Here is a 19,208-nt window from a genome sequence, read left to right as displayed (position 1 = left end):
GGAATAGAATTACACTTAGTTTTCTAAATCCATGTGGGTGCCCCATACCACAGGGTGAGTACAGACATTCAGAAAGCCCCTGGCAGAAGGGGTCTAACTTATTGCACTTTACTCAAAGCACGATTAGTTAGAGCAGGAGTCAACAGAACAGATGTTTGCTGTTCAGTGGGGGGAAGGGAGGGGGCTTGCAGCCTGCCTACACTGGCTGCTGGGGGCACTCCCATATGCCTCCCAGGAGGCTGCCAGAGCAGCCCCTCTCCCTTGCCACCAACTGGTGACTTGGAAGTGGCTGGGGAGGAAGTGGAGGGTGGGGAATGGGGACCCCCATGGTGAGGGTCCCCCCACAGCTTGCTAGCTGGGGTATGGAGGGGGTGGACTGGGTCTGTACTGGGGGTTCCCCCCGCCTCTTGACAGCTGCAGCCAGAAGAAGCAGTGCCACATGGCCCAGGTGTGGATCCTGCAGGAGAAAGACTCCAGGATCTGTGTCCCTGCAGCAGACTCAGCCAGGCAGTAGCACACCACTGCCTGGTTGGGGTTTCTGTAAGGGGGAGAAACCCCAGAGCCCTTCCCCCACTACAATGCGGCACTGCTCTGCTGAGGCTGCTGCACATCCTCCAGTTGCTAAGAAATCATTTTGCACCATTCTCCAGTTCCATTGCAGCTAACAAAATCAGATGCCAGAGGAAGGAATTGCTGCATATGTAGCAGACTTTTGTCAGTTGTTTAAGAGCTTTAATTTTCGCACCAGTCTGGAGTCTCTTCTTAGGGATGATCTTGTGTGTGGAGTTTGAGATGAAATCCTGCAATGCAGACTTCCTGCAAAGCATAACTTAATATTTGCCCTGTATAACAGAGAGCCTGAGGCTCTGTTAAAATAAAAGCAGCCCAGACAAGAGCCTTGCAGGGCGGGCAGGGTACAGCAGCTGCCACTTGCCAGAGGTAGCAGAGAGTCTCTCTTTGACAGCTGCTGGGGGAAGGATCTCCTACCCAGGAGAGAGACCCAGGGATGCTTGACTGTCTGTTTGCTGCACACAGGAGTAGTGATGCCCTGGGAGCTCATAAGGTTCCCTGGTAGGGAGGCAGGAGGCTATACTAGAGGCAAATGTTTGCCCTCTTAAAGGGGCAGAGGGCAGTTTCCATTGTTATTATGTTATAACCCAGGGGCTTATGTTTGTGCTGCTGTTTATCTTGGTGGCTTGGGCTAGGACTGTAAGGGGTGGTTCTGGAGCTCCCATTGGTGCCTGTGAGGTACCTGAGTGCCTTGCCAGGGCAGGCTCAAGGACTGAGCTATTATTGAAACCAGTGAGGTGCAGTATAAGGCTACAGAGCAGACAAAGGGGGCCAGGAGCCCGGTGCCTGGGAGAGGTACAGCAAGATAGGGGACAAGAGCATGGTGCCAGAAAAGCATGGCCCTAGTGGCTCAGGGGCCTGGCAGACAGAGGCCAGGGAGCCAGAGAGTGAAGGTGATTAGATTGAAGCTAGTGCCTCAAAGCCAGGCCCAGCATAGTGGGCCTAGGCAAACTGTCCTACCTAGTGAGATTGAAAGGGGCAGAAGCTGGGGAAGCAGAGGCCCTAACAGAGAGAACAACATTATTGTAACACCCATGAGGCTTGAGGTGTGGTGTAGGGGAGGAAAAGAAGCCACCCAATTTGCCCCTAAGGGTACAGGGACTTAGTCAAGTCGGGAGTGACCTATTAGGTTGGAGGATTGGTACAAGACCCCAGGGGGTAGAAAACTAGTAGGACTGAGGCTCACTTAAAGGCCTGTTGGTAGCCTCCCATAAACACTCTTTAATAGTAAAATTAAGGCATGACAGGAAAGTGAACTAGAGGGAGAGGCCTTGAATTTGGGCCAGACAGGAGTCAGTTTCACTGAGAGGCGTCACAACTGCCCCAGGTGTTGTGACCTGTTACACCCTGGCTCAGGAAGAAGCCCTTGCATGTAAAGCTGCTTCACATTCAGGGGAAATCTGAGCAGCAAAACTGATGTCAGCTGAGACATACTGAGTGCATTCAAGGGAGAAATCTCCAAGGAAGTCACCACCCATGAGCAAGGAAGCTGCTCTAGCTGTGGGGGAAATCACAGATGCAATATGGGCCATTTCTGTAATGCCAACTGCTGCTATTGCCACTGCAAAGGTCACATTGAATACATGTATTAGAAGGTGACCGAGGGGAGTGAGCCTCTAATTACTACTATACTGTTGTTGATTCAAATTAAATTCCAGCATGTGAATTGTCCCCTGGTGCCTATCCTACTGCACTTGTCAGCATCTACAATGGACAGAACTGAGAGGGTCTTCTACTTAATAACTGCCAAAGGTCAGAGAGCACGTTTACTTGGAAGAGAATGGTTTGAGCCTTTGCGTGTCAAATTAACAGGAGTGCATAGCCTCATGATGGCCACCTTACAAAATGTTCTAAGGGATTTCATTGAGGTCTTTGAACAGCTTGGTGCCTGCCTGTGGCCAGCCTGTCATTTATATTGCATCTGATTGTGGCTCCAATTTGAATGAAGCCTCATCTTGTTGGCTTCACCCTTCATCCAAAAAATGATGCAGAGATTGATTGACTTGTGGAACAAGGTGTCCTAGAAACAAATTTAAATCCAACATGGGCCACTCCCATCACATCTATCATGAAGCCACATAGTGATATTCAGTTGTGCTTATTAGAAGTGTGCAATTAACAAAGCACTACAGAAACACCCATACCAGATTTCCAGCAGTAAACCAGCTCCTTGACCCTCTTGCTGGAGGGAAGGATTTTGCTAAATTAGACTTGGCTTAAGCCTCTCAACAACTCTCTGGATGATCAAACGGCTGCTGTACAGTCCCTTATCACTCATAAGGGAGATTTCCGAGCCAAGTGCCGACAGTTCGGAGTAAGCATTACACCTGGAGTTTTGCAAAAGGTTATGGATGACTAACTTGCAGGTCTTAAGGGAATTATGCCATATTTTGATGGTGTCCACATTGGAGCAGAGTCCATGCCAGAATTAGTTGTCGAACCGCAAGAGGTGTTATGCAGCATCTCCAATGCTGGCTTGAAACTTAAGAAAGATATATATGCTTTTGCAGTAACCAGTGTAGAGTTCCTGGGGTTCTGAGTTGGTGCCAGTGGAATTCATCCAATAAATGTAGAGGTAAAACTATTCATAAGGACCCAACACCTAAGAATAAGCAGGAACTTGAAACCTTCCTGGGTCTATTTAATTTCTACCATTCTTTCCTAAAAGACAAGGCAACAGTTGCTGAGCCTTTGCATAATCTATTACAGAGGTTCCCAACACTTTTTCTTATTGCGTACCCCCTTGCAAATTTACCAGCTGCCTGTGTACCCCTGCCAGCATACATTTTATGGGAAGCTGAGATGCACTGAGTTGTTTGCCATTATTCTGTCCTGAATTTACTGTTCCTCTCCTCACTGAGGTTCTGATGCTAGAATCCTCTTCTGATGTTCCTGTTCAGGCAGATTACATTGCTTGTATGACTGCTAAAGATCCAGTGTCAGCCCAAGAACTAAACTGGGTGTGGAGGGGGTGACCTTCAGCAAGAGCTGTAGGTGAACGTAAGACATTTATTACATATCAGCATGAATTTTCTGTCTTCAAGGGACGCCTCCTATGGGGTAACCATTGATCATTTCCAGTGCAGGTTGATCACAAGTTCTTGATGCTTTCCACATGGGACATCCAGGGATTGTTTGCATAAAAGCACTTGCCAGAAGTTATGTCCAGTGGCCAACTATAGATGCTGACATCAAGTAAACAGTAAAGAGGTGTGAACCATGCCAAGCTATATTCTATGTGCCAGCTAAGGTTTCAGTCAATCTGTAGGAAGCGACCAGGACACCATGGTCTCATATGCATATAGATTTTGCTGGCCCTTTCCAAGGTCAGATTTTTGTATTGTTGTTGATTCTTTTTCAAAGTGGTTGGAAGTTATTCTGTAGCATCAATGACTTCACACACTGTAATCTGAGTCTTATGGCAGCTGTTCTCAACTCATGGTCTTCCAGGTACCATTGTATCTGACAATGCTGTTCAGTTCACTTCTGAAGAATTTTAAGAAGTTTAAGAAAAAAAACCTCATCTATTACATCGTATCAGCACCATTCCACCTGTCACCAAATGGCTAAGTTGAGTAGAGGGTCCACTATTAAAGATTCATTGAAGAGAATTGTTGATGGTGAGTGGAACCAACAATTAGCTAATTTTTACTACAATATGCTGGAACTCCATGCATGTAACTCCATGCAGTGCTACAAGCTGCAGTCCTGCAAACTACTAATGAACCACTCGCTAAAAACTGGTTTGGATCAGCTCTACCCAGATATGGTAGCTGAATACCAGACAAGGCAATCCAGTTCTTCAAGAAACAGAATGTTTCATCTCTAAGAAGCTTTGAACCAGATGAACCTCTATATATCTAAAATTACATGGCTGGGCTGCAGGGCTAGTATCGTATAAGATTCGGACTCTAGATGGAAAGACACTTTGCAGGCGTGATGCCACACCTGGTCAACAAGTCTCAGACAATGTGGCCTCTGCAACACCAGAAGATATTGCACTGCTAGTGGAACCAGTTCTGTTATGATTAGTCAATTAGCTGCTGTTTTAGACTTGTCAACACTTCCAGTTGCTGAAGCTACTTTAGAGGAGTCAAAGGAGCTTACTGTGGTCACCAGTGAAATAGTCTGTTGCCCCTGAAATGGTCCACACAAGATGGGTCACTGTCCAGCCCAAATACAGGACTATGTCACTTAGGGTGGAGGGGTGTTTGTGTATTGAGTATTGCTATATGTTCTGTACTCTATCAGCAGAGGGTAATGCCTGAACTGCATTATCTTGTGTTGCTGTTTGCTGTTCTGCTTAAAACTTAAGCTTAGTTTTAAGGGTTGTTAGTTATTAACAAAGATCGTTCCCCTGTTCTTCCCTGCATGATCTTTCTGCGGCAAGAACCTCAACAGGTGCGCAATATTCATGATGCTAGCCAAGAAAACTCTACTGTAAAATAAGTTAGAGTGCATTTTAAAATATCAGAGAGCTGAAGAATCCCTCAATTCTTAGCCTGCACTGTTGAAATCTGCCACTTGACCTATAGCTGTACGTCAGTATGTCTTCACAGCTGGGGCAATGATTCACTTATGTGCCTTGACCTATAAAAGAGAGTGAAGTGCATTATTTTTAATAGACACCAGAATGTGATCAGCAAGAAAAATCAAAGTCATAAAGATTTCCTTTGTGGTTTTGATTTTTCTCATAAATGATTTGAGTATGACTTTATTTAATGATTAGTCTTAGCTGCTGGATGTAGGGTCTTTCCTTCTCCCACTGAAGTCAGTCACAAAATTCCCTTTTTTAGTGTCATAGGAAAAGAGGCAACATATGGAACTAGATTTTGTAAGAAATATGAAAACAAAACCGAGACTCTCACTCTCATTTGTATATTTTTATGTAACTTTCACACAATTAGGGATATTTTTTCTGTTCATATATCATTTTGAAAATAGCTTAAAATTCTTTCTTCCTTAATTTGTAAAGAGTTTCTTAGTAGGGACAACGTATTTGCTGCAGTTGTAGGTTTCTGTTGTATTAGCATAATATCAGTATGTGACTAAATGCCTGCTGGGTATTGAACAATGCAGTTTTCTAATTTTCTGATTAATGACAAGATGCATGAAAACATTAATTATGGTTGGAAGAATTCAACCTAAAACTTTGTGAAGAATAGTTTTATTAACTTTCATTACAACTAATGGCACAAATGAAAAGGAAATACTCTTTGACAATGCATTTTTTTCATGTCACAATAATACAGGCAGAAAATGCTTTATGGCAGGTAGAATTATAAGTTTCTACATTAATCTGAGGATTAAACCTTGTTCAGTGAATAAATGTTATCCCTCCTCTGTGCATATTTGTGTAACTGAAATGCAAGGTGGTAGAAAAATGCGCATGAACCATTCTGGTAAAAAATATGAAGCATTTTAAAATTACCTATGTTGTATCTGTGAATATCCAACATAACTTATTCTAGCCATTAGTGGAGATGCCTTGGTTTACAGCAGTAACAACAAATGGGCAGCAATTGGACAGTGCTATATTCTGAGGGCCATGTTATGCTTGAATTTCTATGGCCCCCTCTACACATAACACTTAAGGTGTGATTAACTAGGTAATCAAGTCTTAAGTTATGACTCGGCTACATGTTCAACTAATTAACAGCGTAATAAAAGGAGCAATATGTTATTCCACAAAAAATGTGAAATAACTGCGTAGCTTGTTCTAATCATGCCATTAATTGAATAGGTGGCCAGGCCCTGCGGGTGACCCATCAACCTAAGGGCTCCCAGCCGCAGGGGAGCACCATCTCCTGCTAGCCCCACAGTGGATGAGGCTTTCTGTGGTGGCAGCAGTCAGATGTGGGGCCTGCAGCAGGGAGATGCTGCCTCTTCCTTGGCTGTGGGACTCACAGCAGGGGCAGTGGGAAGAATGCTGCTGCTAGGAACCTCCTGTTGTGCAGGGCTCACAGTGGTGGCAGCGTTTCCCTGTGCTGCCCCCACTGCTAGCCCCATAGCCCTTGTTGCTGCAGGGCTCACATCAGGGGCAGCAAGGAGGAATGCTGCTGCCACTGCAAGCCCCACATTGGGATGCTCACAGGTGGCAATGTGGGAAACATGCCTCATGAGGCTTGTAGCAGGGGCAGCATTCTCCCCACTGCCTCTGCTGCGAGCCCCATGTCTGACAATGCTCACAGCAGGGGCAGTGTTCCCAGCGCTGCCCTTGCTGTTGGTCCCACAGAGCACATCAGCTGAGGGGCTCAGTGGGGATTGTGATCCCAGGCTCTTCCCGCATCAGCGATAAGTTGCAATGTGATCTAATGCATGATCCAACAATTGACCCTCCTGCCAAGCATGTGTGGCATGACAGGAGGCATAATTGTATGGATCGTGTGTTATATCCCATTGTACCTTTTACCTGCATGTGTAGAGGGGCTCTACATGTGAGCTACAAAAGACAAAAAAATCAGTACATCTACCTGTAGCTATTTATGGTGGCAAGTCGCTGTGCATCCCCTTTTTGTTTCATCTGTTCCATCATCAATAGCCATTTCATTATAAAAAGAGAAGGGGGATTGGGAAACCAAGCAGAGTGGTTTTTGCTTATTTTATCCCCTGGAACCTTCAGAAATCAGTCTAATGCAGGTATTTCACAAAGGGAATTTCATTCTATTAGTGTCTTTGTCCTTGTTACATTTCCATTTCTCTTTCATACCAACATACAAGAGAACTTTATAAAATTTACCCATCCCTGTATTCTTGACTTTCATCCCAAATGCACTCGAAGCCTCAGTTAGTGAGTCTGCTTTCTGGGGAACTGCTGGAAGCTTTTCTAAGTATCAGACTGAACTGCTTATGCTGGGTTATTTCGGAAATACAACCAACCCCTAACAGGAGGGAAATACCAACCCAAAGAGATGCTTGGACTGTACCTTGGGTGCAATACGTACATCATTCTCCAGAGCAGATATATTAGTGAGCTCAGCTGTTTCCTTTTCTCCTCACTCAATGCATTATTCATCCTCTTGGGCCAAATGTTCAAAGGGCTTTCCATCTTCCATGTACTGCTTGCCTACGCAGGGGCTGATTTTTAAAGATGCTGAGTACTTGCAGTTTTTAGTGATCTAAGTCAGAGTTTTGTTTACTTAACATCTCTGCAACACAGGCCATAACATTTTGCAAATGCAGACTAAAATTGTGTGTGTTAAATGTATGACTACTTGAATAATTTTTCCCCTTTCATAGAAAACTGTGCAACACTGAAATAAGATGCTTTGGGCTGATAACGTTTCATCATTTGATTCTTTTTAAATCAAACGTAACCAGATCTTCATGAAGAGTTTGGACTCAGAACTTTATATTAAGTCCTTCTTTATTTAACCCAAGAAAAACAGGAATTGTCAATTCTAACATTTTAACAACCTGGGGTATGTACTGTCTGCAAGTGGAAAAAGGAAACGAAGCTTAAGAATGTTTATAGTCAAGAAATTCCCAAAAGACACTAGCTGCCTGATCTCTAGGATGTCCACGCTACAAAATACTGGGTGCATCTACACATGCTATTAACGCAACACAACAAACTCCGGCACAGTTTTCACTGGAGTTCATTGCTCCTGAGTGCAGCATTTACATGTGTGCCTGGGACCACAGCACACTGAGCCAGAGTGGTGCAGTCCTGGCTGGCAGGGGCCTCTGTGGGGTTCAGCCTGCCAGCTTGAGGCTGCTCTGACCTGGCTCAGTGTGCTGCAGAGGGGCTGGCTAGGGCACGAGGGTGCTACAGTGTGGGGGCTAGCTGGCAGGCAGCCCCTGCACTGTAGCATTCTTGCACCCTAGCCAGCCCCATCGCTGTCTAAACATGCATTAAGATGGTGTAAATTATTCCACCATAGGATAGTACTTGTCAGGCAGTACTGTTCTATGGTGGAGTTAATTGGTTTACTCTGGACTAATAGTGCTGCAGTGTAGATGGTGATGCTAACTGGGCAACTCTGCAGTAAAATGCACTTGTAGATGCCCCCACTGTTTTCTTGAAGAAAATGTTGGCACAGTCTTCACTTAGGAAAACCTCAGGTCATTTAACATCTATAGATTTTATAACTTCAGTAAAACATCCACTGAAGAAGTTGTTAGGTGATATGCTGGGACCCTCAAGTTTATTCTTTAAGTTTAATTGGAAAACTTGGCTAAAACTAGATGTGGTTTAGAATGTTTTAGAGTCTAGTTACTTGGAAGTATAAATGCAAAAGTGTCAATCATGATTGAAACAGTTCATTATACAAAAACATCTTCATTGCGTGAAAACAGAGTTGGCATTTCTAGTTCAGGTTATGTGTTGCAGCAGTTACAGAATACTTATTATAAAACTGGCCATTATATGGGTAGTTGAAGACCACAACTAGGCAAACAGGCTGGAATTTTGATGATTTCTGCATGTATAATAAGGCAACTGTTTTTGATACTGTCTTTCTTTTATGAGCGTATGCTGCCTGGCTATACTGAGAGAGATTAAAAAATGGTCTTTTTTTGGCTCTATAATAAAACCTTCCTGTCCTTATTTCCACTTTAAAAATGTTATGTATTATTTTGAATTTTGAGTGTTTTTTAGAAAGTTATATATATACATTTTATTTTTTTAAAGTTCTTGGTTTAAATTTGGTACTTATGGACCAGTCACAGACAATGGTCTCCTTGGCTCTCATGGGCAGTAAATGGAAAAAAGATTTTAGAGAGAAACCAAAGAACTTCAGGAAGAAGAGTTGGGGATTCAGTATGTGGCATTCTCTCCTCTGAATCCAAACCAAGCCATTGCTCCAAAAGGTGGCTAAAATACATTGAATTCTTGTGTACCCGAAGTGCCAACTTTATAGATGATATATAAAAAGTACCATTTTTTCTAACCATTTCAAATCATTTTTATTTAATATTTTTGAGCTGAGCTATAATGCCTTCCACTGTAGGAGTGCAAAATGTCTTCTAAACAAATTACACAAGCTTCATGTGACATTGATGAAATGGGCTTTTGGCTGACAGGGAAGCAAATACATGGAGAGATTTGGACACATCTTTACTGGTAACTTGCACTGCCAGACAGTGCCATGCAAAAATGTACTTCACTTCACTTCTCCATGTGCATTGGCTCCTGAATCTGAAAACAGTACAGAACAGGAAACATCCCTGCTTCTTGCAGACCGCCTTCTAAACTGGGAATGGCATAGTTTATGGATACTTGGCACTATGCTAATGCAATATAATATGATACATGGGGGCAGTGCAAATGTACTCTCAGGCTGTGTCCAGAAAAGCAGGGAAGTGCATTTGCAGTGGCACAAATTGCCTCAGTACATGACCCTGCACATATGCTTTGTTGTGGGACAAATTGTCCCACAACAGGCATACTGTCCTCGCCCAGCTCCTGACTCTTCAGCCAGGATCTGGGTGCCAGCATCTGTGCTGGTCCTAGCACTCTTACCTGGTGGCATGCTGGAGCAGCAGGGGCACAATGCGGACAGCACAGAGACCTGGCCAGCAGCCAGAAAGTTGCTCAAGATGGCCCAGCCTCCATTTGTGCTGGTGCACACTTGTTTTGTGTGCTTTGCACTGCTTTTGTTTCTGGGCTATAAAATGACCATTATGGACTATAAAATGACCATTTTGAGCTAAATCTTGCTCATTTCTTTTGCTTGAGCAAGTAGGGTTTGACTGATGATATGTATCATGTAGTTTATAATTATGTGAAGAACTTTAGGGCTGTTTAAAAGCAGTGATTAAGCAGCAAATTCTTATGGTCTCTGTGATCCATATTTTCAGAAATGATGTGAAGTATTTGTACCTTAAAGTTTATGCAGGTAAATTATCAAAACTGTGTGGGGAATTAAATTTGAATGCAATTAGGTATGTGGATAACTATACTGACATGGGATAGGGCTGTGCGAAACGGCACTGTTCCATTTTGACTTGAGTTTCGAGGGTTCCACGGAACAGTTTTTTGCTTTGAATTTCATTTTGATTTGAAACAGCTGTTCCATTTTGCTTTGTTGAAACAGTGAGGCTGTTTTGATCTGTTTTGACGTTTTGCCCATTAGCTATAATGGGGAAGCTCGAAACAGCCTCTCATCTGGCAGGCAGATTGGGGCTGTGGGCCCTGATCTGCCTGCCAGATGAGGGAGGGAAGCCGGTGCTGCCACCTGGGACTGGGGAAAGGAGCTGAGTCTGATTGCTCAGTTCCCCTCCACTGCGCTAGCTGGGCTGACTTCCCATCCCTAGTCCGATCATAGGGCTGGGGAGGGGAACTAAGTGATTGGTCTCAGTTCCTTTCCTCAGCCTGATTGCAGCGCTTGGGAGGGGAACTGAGCCTGGACTCAGTTCCCTTCCCCTGCACTGGGTTGCTTCCCACAACCCGGCAGCGGGAGATGGGGGAGAGCCAAGGCTGTGCTCTCGGCTGCTGCTGGGAGCCCAGCCCTGGTTCTCCCCTGTTTCCGACCAGCTTGCTGCTGCCTGCTTTGAAACTGACAACGTTTCAAAACTTTCGAAATGTTTCAGCTAGCCTCATTTTGTTTTGAGGCTGTTTCAAAGCCCTTTATATTGATTCGATTTTACTGTTTCAAGCTCAAAATGAGTTGAAACAGTGTCGAATTGAAACAGCCGGAGAAATTTCACACAGCCCTAATATGGGATCCTCTCTATATACACTGTATATGTTGTTGTCACTATCATTATCAGCATGACTAGTATCATCATCATCCCTAGATATGAGCATGAGTGTCTTCCACTAAATAGTCTATATACCCTTGGCTGCTTACAGATGTGAAAAAAATGAACCCCAGCATTTTAAGCTTGGTGTACTCTTGGATTGAGCACAGTGCATTCCCAGAAGAGGCATTGCGTTAGTTTGACCTACCTCACCCAGCATCTGTATAGATCATGCACTTGAGTGGGTGTTTTTGGCACATTTCTCTAATAGCTAATTGAATTGGATTTAGATAAGTGTCAAAAACCCCTGCTGAGGTGTGCATTGTATACACATCCTGGGGAGCTGGGTCAAATGGATGTGTTTACTGTTCTGGTATGGCATTTATTTTTTTTTTAACTTCTGTCAGTGGCCCTTATGTACAGATCCGATGACGAATGGCCTGCATTCAAAAGCTTGTATAACTTTAACCCAACCATGCAGTTGATCCATCACCCACCACAAGCCTTGCCTGTGTATATCTTACTCATTCTGATTCATTTTATGAAACTGCTGCATCATCAGATATGTTGGTATACATGAAATTCACCATATGTTATCAGGGTCCTATCATATAGCTTCTGGGCCAGGTGCAAAGATTTGGATTAAACTTTCAGAGTTCCCCACTCTGATGAAAATACAGGAGGAAAGTACAATAGATTGGCTGAAATAGGTTGGCTGAAATGAGGAGAACAAGTTGTTCTCAAACTTCTTTGCTGGGCACTGGGGCTTGAATGAGTGAAATTTCTCTAGAAACAAAACAGAGGTAAGATGCTGGCACTGGGGCTTTGAAGTGGGACCTTTCCAAGTCAAAGGAAGCTAAGTTAAGAAAGAGAAAGGTGTGCATGAGTGAGTACATGCACTCATACGTGCATGCAGACTCCATAATCTGAAAGAGAAGTTTGTCTTTCATGAGTGGAATCCTGGAAGATGCTCTGTTTTTGCAGAATTCTCAAATGTTGAGAAGTGATGCAGAAATATGTATATAGGTAGGGTGATCATATGTCTCGGTTTGGTTGGGACAGTCCTGGATTTCGTAGGCCATCCTGGTGTCTTGGCCAGTTAGTGAAAATGGTAATGAAAGCCCTGGATTGGTGCCACAAACCAACTCTGCCCAGACCAGCTCCCCCTGCCCGGGGGATGGGCTAAGCTCCTTTTGCCTGGGGTGAGGATCAGCTAGAGTGGGTGGAGAGTGCGCCTGTGAGCTCAGGCTGCTTGTGTGTGTGTGGCACCCTGGGCAAACTTGGATGTTGATGCCCTTTGGTGCCCTGTTGAGCAGTGGCTGGAGGAAGGGGGCAGGCTGGGCTGGGCACCACTTCTGCTTGGGGCAGGGATTGGCCAGGAGTGGGGAGCAGTGGCCCATATTTGCTTAAAAATAACATGTTCACCCTATATACAGGCATGGAGATTTAGATTTTGTGACAGTCCTGACAGGTATCAGAACTGTCACAAAATCTAAATCTCCATGCCTGTATATATGTTTGATATGAGCATGCAGCTTGGGAAATTGCATGCACATATATAACCATGTAGTTATAAGACCTGCTGTCCAGACCTCAGTTCTCACTTGCAGAATAAACTCCGAAAGTTAACTTTGGAATACTTCAAAGAAAAGAAAACCTAACGTACTCTTGCCTGCCTTTTTTCACACCACTGCATAATGTTGTTTACAATGTAAATATATGTAAGTATTATGGGAGCAAGCGCAACATTTCAGGTTCCGGAGAGAGTTGTTGAAAAATGAAGTGGAGCTTTGGCTGTCCTTCAAAAAATTCAAATCCACAAAGTCTTAGATCAATGAGCTTAGTTCCTGTAGAGACTTCTAAAAGAAAGTACTATGCAAAAGACCTCATGGCCTAAGCACAGATGTTCTCTGAACCCTACTCGTGAAAAACAAATCAAATACTACATATAACGTTCTACTTTCTTTGATTACTTGAACTAGAAGACTATTCATAACAATTTCTTTATGTCTCTGTTTTCAAAAAATAAATTAGATCTTGGCTTTGATTACAGAGGAATTGTCTGAATTTAGATTTTTGTACTGTCCTCAAGAAAGAGTTAAAATAAAATTTACAGTGTTGGATAGTCTTAAGGTTTTATTTTTTTAAATAAAATCATCAAAAGAAGAGTAACATATTATACAAATCAGTGTTACTATGCTATTGCTGGTTAGCATTTTTTTTGCTTTGTGTATTGAACACTGGCTTTTGAAGATTTGTTATTATAGGGAAAAATTACTGTTATTTTGAAAACGCATCAAAACATTTACAATATTTAAATAACAGGCTCTTTCTAAAATGATCTCTTCTGCGGCATATTTCCAGATGAAATAAGACATTTGTTTGAGTTCTTATTTTTAATGATCACTGATTGTTTAAAAAGTTTTCTTTAAGTGTTATCTCTCAGAAATGATTAAAAAAGATCAAGAAAATCAAAACCTAGATGCTTGTACATCGTTCTATGAGCTACTGTTGGAAATTTGGAGATGTTATCTTCCTGCTGGCTTTTCACATTCTTCTCAAAGGAAAAGGAAGCAAAAACATAAACAGAAGTTTGACTTTTATCACCAGACCTGTGACTGGTAAAATTTTAAAAGTTAATGAGTTTATCTGTAGATAGGTTAGAAATAGATGGCAAAAGGCAACACTCATTTGCTATCTTTTTCCCCTAAATATTTTTTGTTTAGTAATGGAGAAGGTGAATGTAAAAGCTTCTACAACTTGGGATCACTGTATCAGAGAGGTATCCAGCTGCATACTCAGTTCTCACTAAAGAAGGCTTTATTTGGTATAGCTTCTTGGCTCCTTTCCCCCCAAAGAACTACCCTCACACTGACTGGCCTTACATCTCCATGCTCCTTTTGCTTGGTTAGGGCCAGGTGGTGGGGAAATCTGTTCTGTCTACAGCAAACTCTGAACATCACAGCTAGGGACCTCTTTGCAGCTGTCCATATGGCTACTGCAGCTCTTTTCCCCCAGTCTTTCTGTGGCATGACTAAATACCTCTAAGGCCTTTGTTTCAAATCATGAAATGAAAGCAGGGTCACTTGAGAACAAACTTAGTGTCAAACCTAAGCAGTGACTTGGGAATATTTAGAGTAGAGCTATAGAATTATATAAAGTTACCAGAAGAGTATCCACATATTCACTGTACTGCTTTCTTCATCGATTTCCAAAATTTGCACTAAGATTTTTGCTACATGACAATGTCTGCTCTGGTGATCATACGGATTGCAGCAGGAGGCTATACAGAATAACCATTGTTTTTTCAGCAGCATGGCTTTCAGAAGAGACTGAAATTGAAGCAGTATGTACTGCAGTGGGCAAAAGGTGCTCCATTTGTTCAAGTTATAAGGACCGATTGCAGATAGATTTGTAGAGGGTATTGTCTTCAAATTATAATGGGAAGGCAAATAAGGTCTACTATAACTTTTTAGCCTCTAGTAGAAAGTGGTTCCTCAGCCTGTAGATGGGATGACATGTAAGGAGAAGCATTTGTCACAATACTTTGTCTTAACTCAGATTTTATAAGTCTGCTTTCAAGCCATATGTACTGACTGGTGTTATAATTTCCCCTAAAAACTCAGCAACAAGCTCCACAATTTCCATTAGGCCCTTTCCAATACTGTGCTTGCAGGAGTTAGAAGGGGCTCATGGCTTTGCTAAAAGAAAAATTCTGAACCAGAGTCGCTTAGATTTGGGTTTCATTATGAAAGAAAAACCTTATTTCAAATTATTCAGACTTGCATTGAGTCTTGGCTACGCCTGTGCTGCACTCTTCCTACTTAACATACCTGTTCTTTGTAGAAATCTTTGTGGCCTGCTCATACTCATCTCCTCAGATTAATTTAACGGAATAGTGCTGGGCTATACTTTTGATGACCATATGTTGAAAGTACCAACTTTTCACTAGGAGCTTCCAAATGAGGGGTTGTGGTTTCTAAAGTAAGGGTTATGGTACTTGCAAGTGAGGTTGCAAGCCTCACAGAAATTCAGTCAGAAGAGTTGGACTTTGATGTGGGGTTGTGATGTGAGACTGCTGGACTTGGTGTCAATGGGGTTGCAGATGAAACAATAGGATTGTGAATCAGAAAAGATGGGTAACCATTGAAGTAAATGAAGGATTGCATAATTTTGACTTGGGTATAGGTGCTCTTCTGACTATGTAGTTTCTTCTTCCAGGGGAGTAGCTTTGGGAGCCATCTTCTGGCTCAGCCAAGTATTGAGCCAGAGGTACCGTGGCCTAGGCAGGAGTCAGGTTCCAGCTCATCAGTTGTACAAGGTCTCAAATAAAAGTTTTTAAAGTTCCTTTAAGCTGTTGGCAAAAATGCAAAATACATAACTTCCATGAGAACCTCAGCAGAGGTTATTGTGACAGCTGACCAGAGGATGATGATTAAGTTTCAAAGCAGTTTTCCAAGCTTCAAAATTTGTTGTTCCAATATGGAATTAAAACAAAACCAGTTGAATATTTTAACGAAAAATGAATTATGCTGGGGTTTTGATTGAAACTGGAGCTTTTCTGTTTGGCACCAGGTATCCGGGAATAGGAGTAGTTAGAGCACAAGCTGGGGATATGGTAAGGTCATTTTTAAGTCCCAGTGAGCCTGATTATGAGTGCTCTGGGATGAAAAAATTCTTCTTTGACTCATGCCAAACTGCAACAGAGTCAGGTGGAGTTTTCTGACTAGCTTTAGTTAATGTTTCCTTCCAGCACTCAGTAGGAAATATAACTTGTGGAGATAACAGTCTCCTTCAGGCACTTAGCAGAGCATGTCATCTTTGTAGAAGACATCACACAAGCTTCAGTAATTGAAAATTACTTGTTATGACTCCTAGCTATTTGTCTCATGTACTTAGCAATGTTAGCTGCGGGGAATATACTACAATATGCTCTGAAGAACACACAGGTTTCCTTTTGCTTTGGGGTAAAGGAATCAAGGTGATGGTATTGATCTCCAAAGTCCCATTTAGTTTGCATCCTAGCTCCCTGAGAAACTGTCTCTCTTCGTTATGCCATTGTGAGGGTGAAAACAAAATGAGGCGGAATGGCTTTATGAGAGGTCAGTAAGCCATTTACAAACAAAAATAGATATGGAACAATGTAATATATATAAAATGAGGATGTGACCTGGACCTTCATGAAGTAACAAAGGTAGAAAAGATTAATGCATCAGAGAATCTCATTATTAATCATAACTAATTTTGTCTAATTTAAATACATAACACCAGAAGTATCCATGAACAATGCATTTTAAAACTTATGGATGCCTATACATGAGCAGGGAGGGAAGCTGCTCCAATGTGCTGTAATTATAGTGCGGTGGAGCAGACTTGATTAACTGAGTGTGCTGGAGCATGGTGATTACCGTGCACCAGCAGCCTCCTGCATCTCATGTATCAGCATCCCTATGCTTCAAAATAGTGGTGGGGGTGCTTTATCTAAAGCTTGTTGAACAATGCACCCCTGCTGCTATTTTGAAGCACAGGGAGGCTGATACATGAGGCACTCAGGGCACTTTAATTAAAGTGACTCTGAGAGCCTGTCTAATTAAAGTGCCCCTTCCACCCGCAGCTCCTGAAGCATGTGTATAAATGCCTCATAAGCCTATTTCTCCATTTATATATGAACTTTAAAGTGGTCTCGGATCCGTTGGATAAAAATAATAAAATGGCGGTTGTCACCGGTGCTGGCTATTGTTTTAAGGAGAGATGGTCCCTGTCTCACCTCTACTTGTGGATACAGTCTGGTTTTAGCAAGAAGCTTTGCTGCCAATCAAATATAAACCTTACTGATAAAACCTCAGGTAAGGAAGAAGAGATGATTAATACGTTTGTCTAATTTTACTTAAAAAGAAAAGAAATTTTGAGAAATGGGCCTGAGCCAAAACTCTGGATGGGAAGGGTATTGCTTGTTCTTGGGCTGATGGGGGTAGTGGAGAGCAGGCCAGAAGCCAAGAGGCACAGGAAGGAAAGTTGGCAGTATAGCAGCATCCAGTATACCAGACTTCTGCATCAGGCTTCCCTGAAGATCAGTTCATGGATTCTCAGCATGTAGATTTGACTGCCTCAGGGCAGATGATATCTGGTAATTGCATCCCTTGTTGGTCTGACAGCTTGAATTTTAAGTGATGTTGTAGAGCCCACCTCTTAAATACACACACCCTAAAGGGGTAAAAGTAGTTACAACTATTTAAAGCTGATTTTGGGGAGGGAGCGGGGAGTGGTTGAACTTCTTTACTATTGACAACTAATTCTGACTAGTTTAAATACATGATCCTAGAGATGTCCATGAAAGATGCATTTTAAATAAACTTCATGCAGCTTGTGGAACTGCTAAGTTCATTCAACACTTACTATTTCTTTCCTGAAGAAAGAAATAATAAGCTGGACAGATTATAAATCTATGAGTTCTGCAGACCCTTTACATTACTTATGGCTTTCTCACAGAGCTACTTTTTCAAAGTCCCTAATGAGAACTTTTACTTCTCTGATTAGAGTTTCCAGGTGAGAAATTCAAGGGAGAGAGAAACTTTTAAACAGAATGCTTGGTATAATGGAGGGTTATCCAAAGTCAGGCTTATCAAATAAAACATGTTGAGTCCCTCAATATACAGTTGCTGCTGTGCTCAACTAATGGACTGTGAATACATTTCAGAGTATTAGCAGGTTTTAATTAGGAACTGTGGCTGACTTTTAAAAAGTATATTGTAATGCCTCATCATTTAGCCCAAACTTTTAAAAACTTAGGTACAGTTTGCCCTATCTGATATTTTGTTTCCAACTTAGTCTGCCACTTAGGCAGTCAGGACTGGTGCACAATTTTTTGGGGCCGCCTGCAAGATATAGTTTTGGGGCCCCCTGATGAGAAGAAGTTGGTAATGGTGTTGGTGGTGGTAGGAAGCTGAAAAGAGGCCAAAGAAGCCGGGGGCGGGTGGCGGGGGATGAGAGTGTGCTGGCTGGTGGCTGAAGAAGCCGGCGGTGATGTCACTGGTGGGGGGGTGGGGCGGGGAGCAGCTAGGTGTGAAGCAGGCAGTGGCAGCAGTGCAGAGTGGTGGTACTGCCTGCTTCCCTTGCTATGGCACTGATCTGGAGTGTTCCTAGCTGCAGGGAGCCCCTTGGCTGCAGGGCCCCCTGTGGCCGCAGGTTCCACAGGATAGGATGGGTCAGCCCTGTAGGCAGTGCCCTTATGAAGTAGGAGATCCAATCTCCAAAATCTTATATTCCAGCCTGTGCAGCCACATAGCTCTCCTATTTGGGGAAATAGGCAGCAAGCAGTCTGTCTCCAGAGTGTAAATCTATTCTGTGTAGCTGACCTGGTTCTGCTGCAGGGGGATGCATACCTACCATTTACCTACAGCTCCTGTTCCATCAGTGGGAAGATTTATGGACAGCCATACATACTTCTGTCAGGTTGCAATATGGCCTGCTCAAACTCACCAGGTGGGAAAGCACTTTCCAAGTGCATGGAAGGAGAAAGTGCCTACTATTACTACATAAAGGAAGCCAACAGACAACTCTCTGACACCTACAAAGAACTACAAGAAGATCCTACTCCCCTTTTCACCAAGACACTCAACAATACCATCCAATCATTTCCATCAAGACTACAAGAAAAACTGCAGACCTTGATCCCCCCACTACCTGACCCAGGGACTTTTTTATATGCTCCCCAAAATCCACAAACAAGGAAACCCTGGCAGACCTATCATATCCAACCATGGGACCCTAACTAAGGAAATATCAGGTTTTGTTGAATCAATCCTAAAACTGCTCATTACCCACAGAGCAAGTTTTGTACAAGACACTACAGACTTTTTACAGAAACTTGAAAACATAGACCACCTTCCCAGCAACACCCTCCTAGCCACCATGGACATTACCAGCCTATATACCAACATCCCACACCAGGATGG

The 19,208-nt window shown here is 42.9% G+C and overlaps 1 protein-coding gene across 3 annotated transcripts in view; it reads left to right on the top strand.

Moving 5' to 3' along the window:
- Positions 1-19,208, top strand: part of FAM19A2 (family with sequence similarity 19 member A2, C-C motif chemokine like) — a 441,285-nt gene that overhangs the window by 33,998 nt on the left and 388,079 nt on the right. The window lies entirely within an intron of this gene.

This window comes from Gavialis gangeticus, unplaced genomic scaffold (assembly GCF_001723915.1).
Source record: "Gavialis gangeticus isolate Ggan-Ray unplaced genomic scaffold, GavGan_comp1, whole genome shotgun sequence".
Taxonomy (NCBI): Eukaryota; Metazoa; Chordata; order Crocodylia; family Gavialidae; genus Gavialis; species Gavialis gangeticus.
This window is presented reverse-complemented; position numbering and strand designations above follow the sequence as displayed.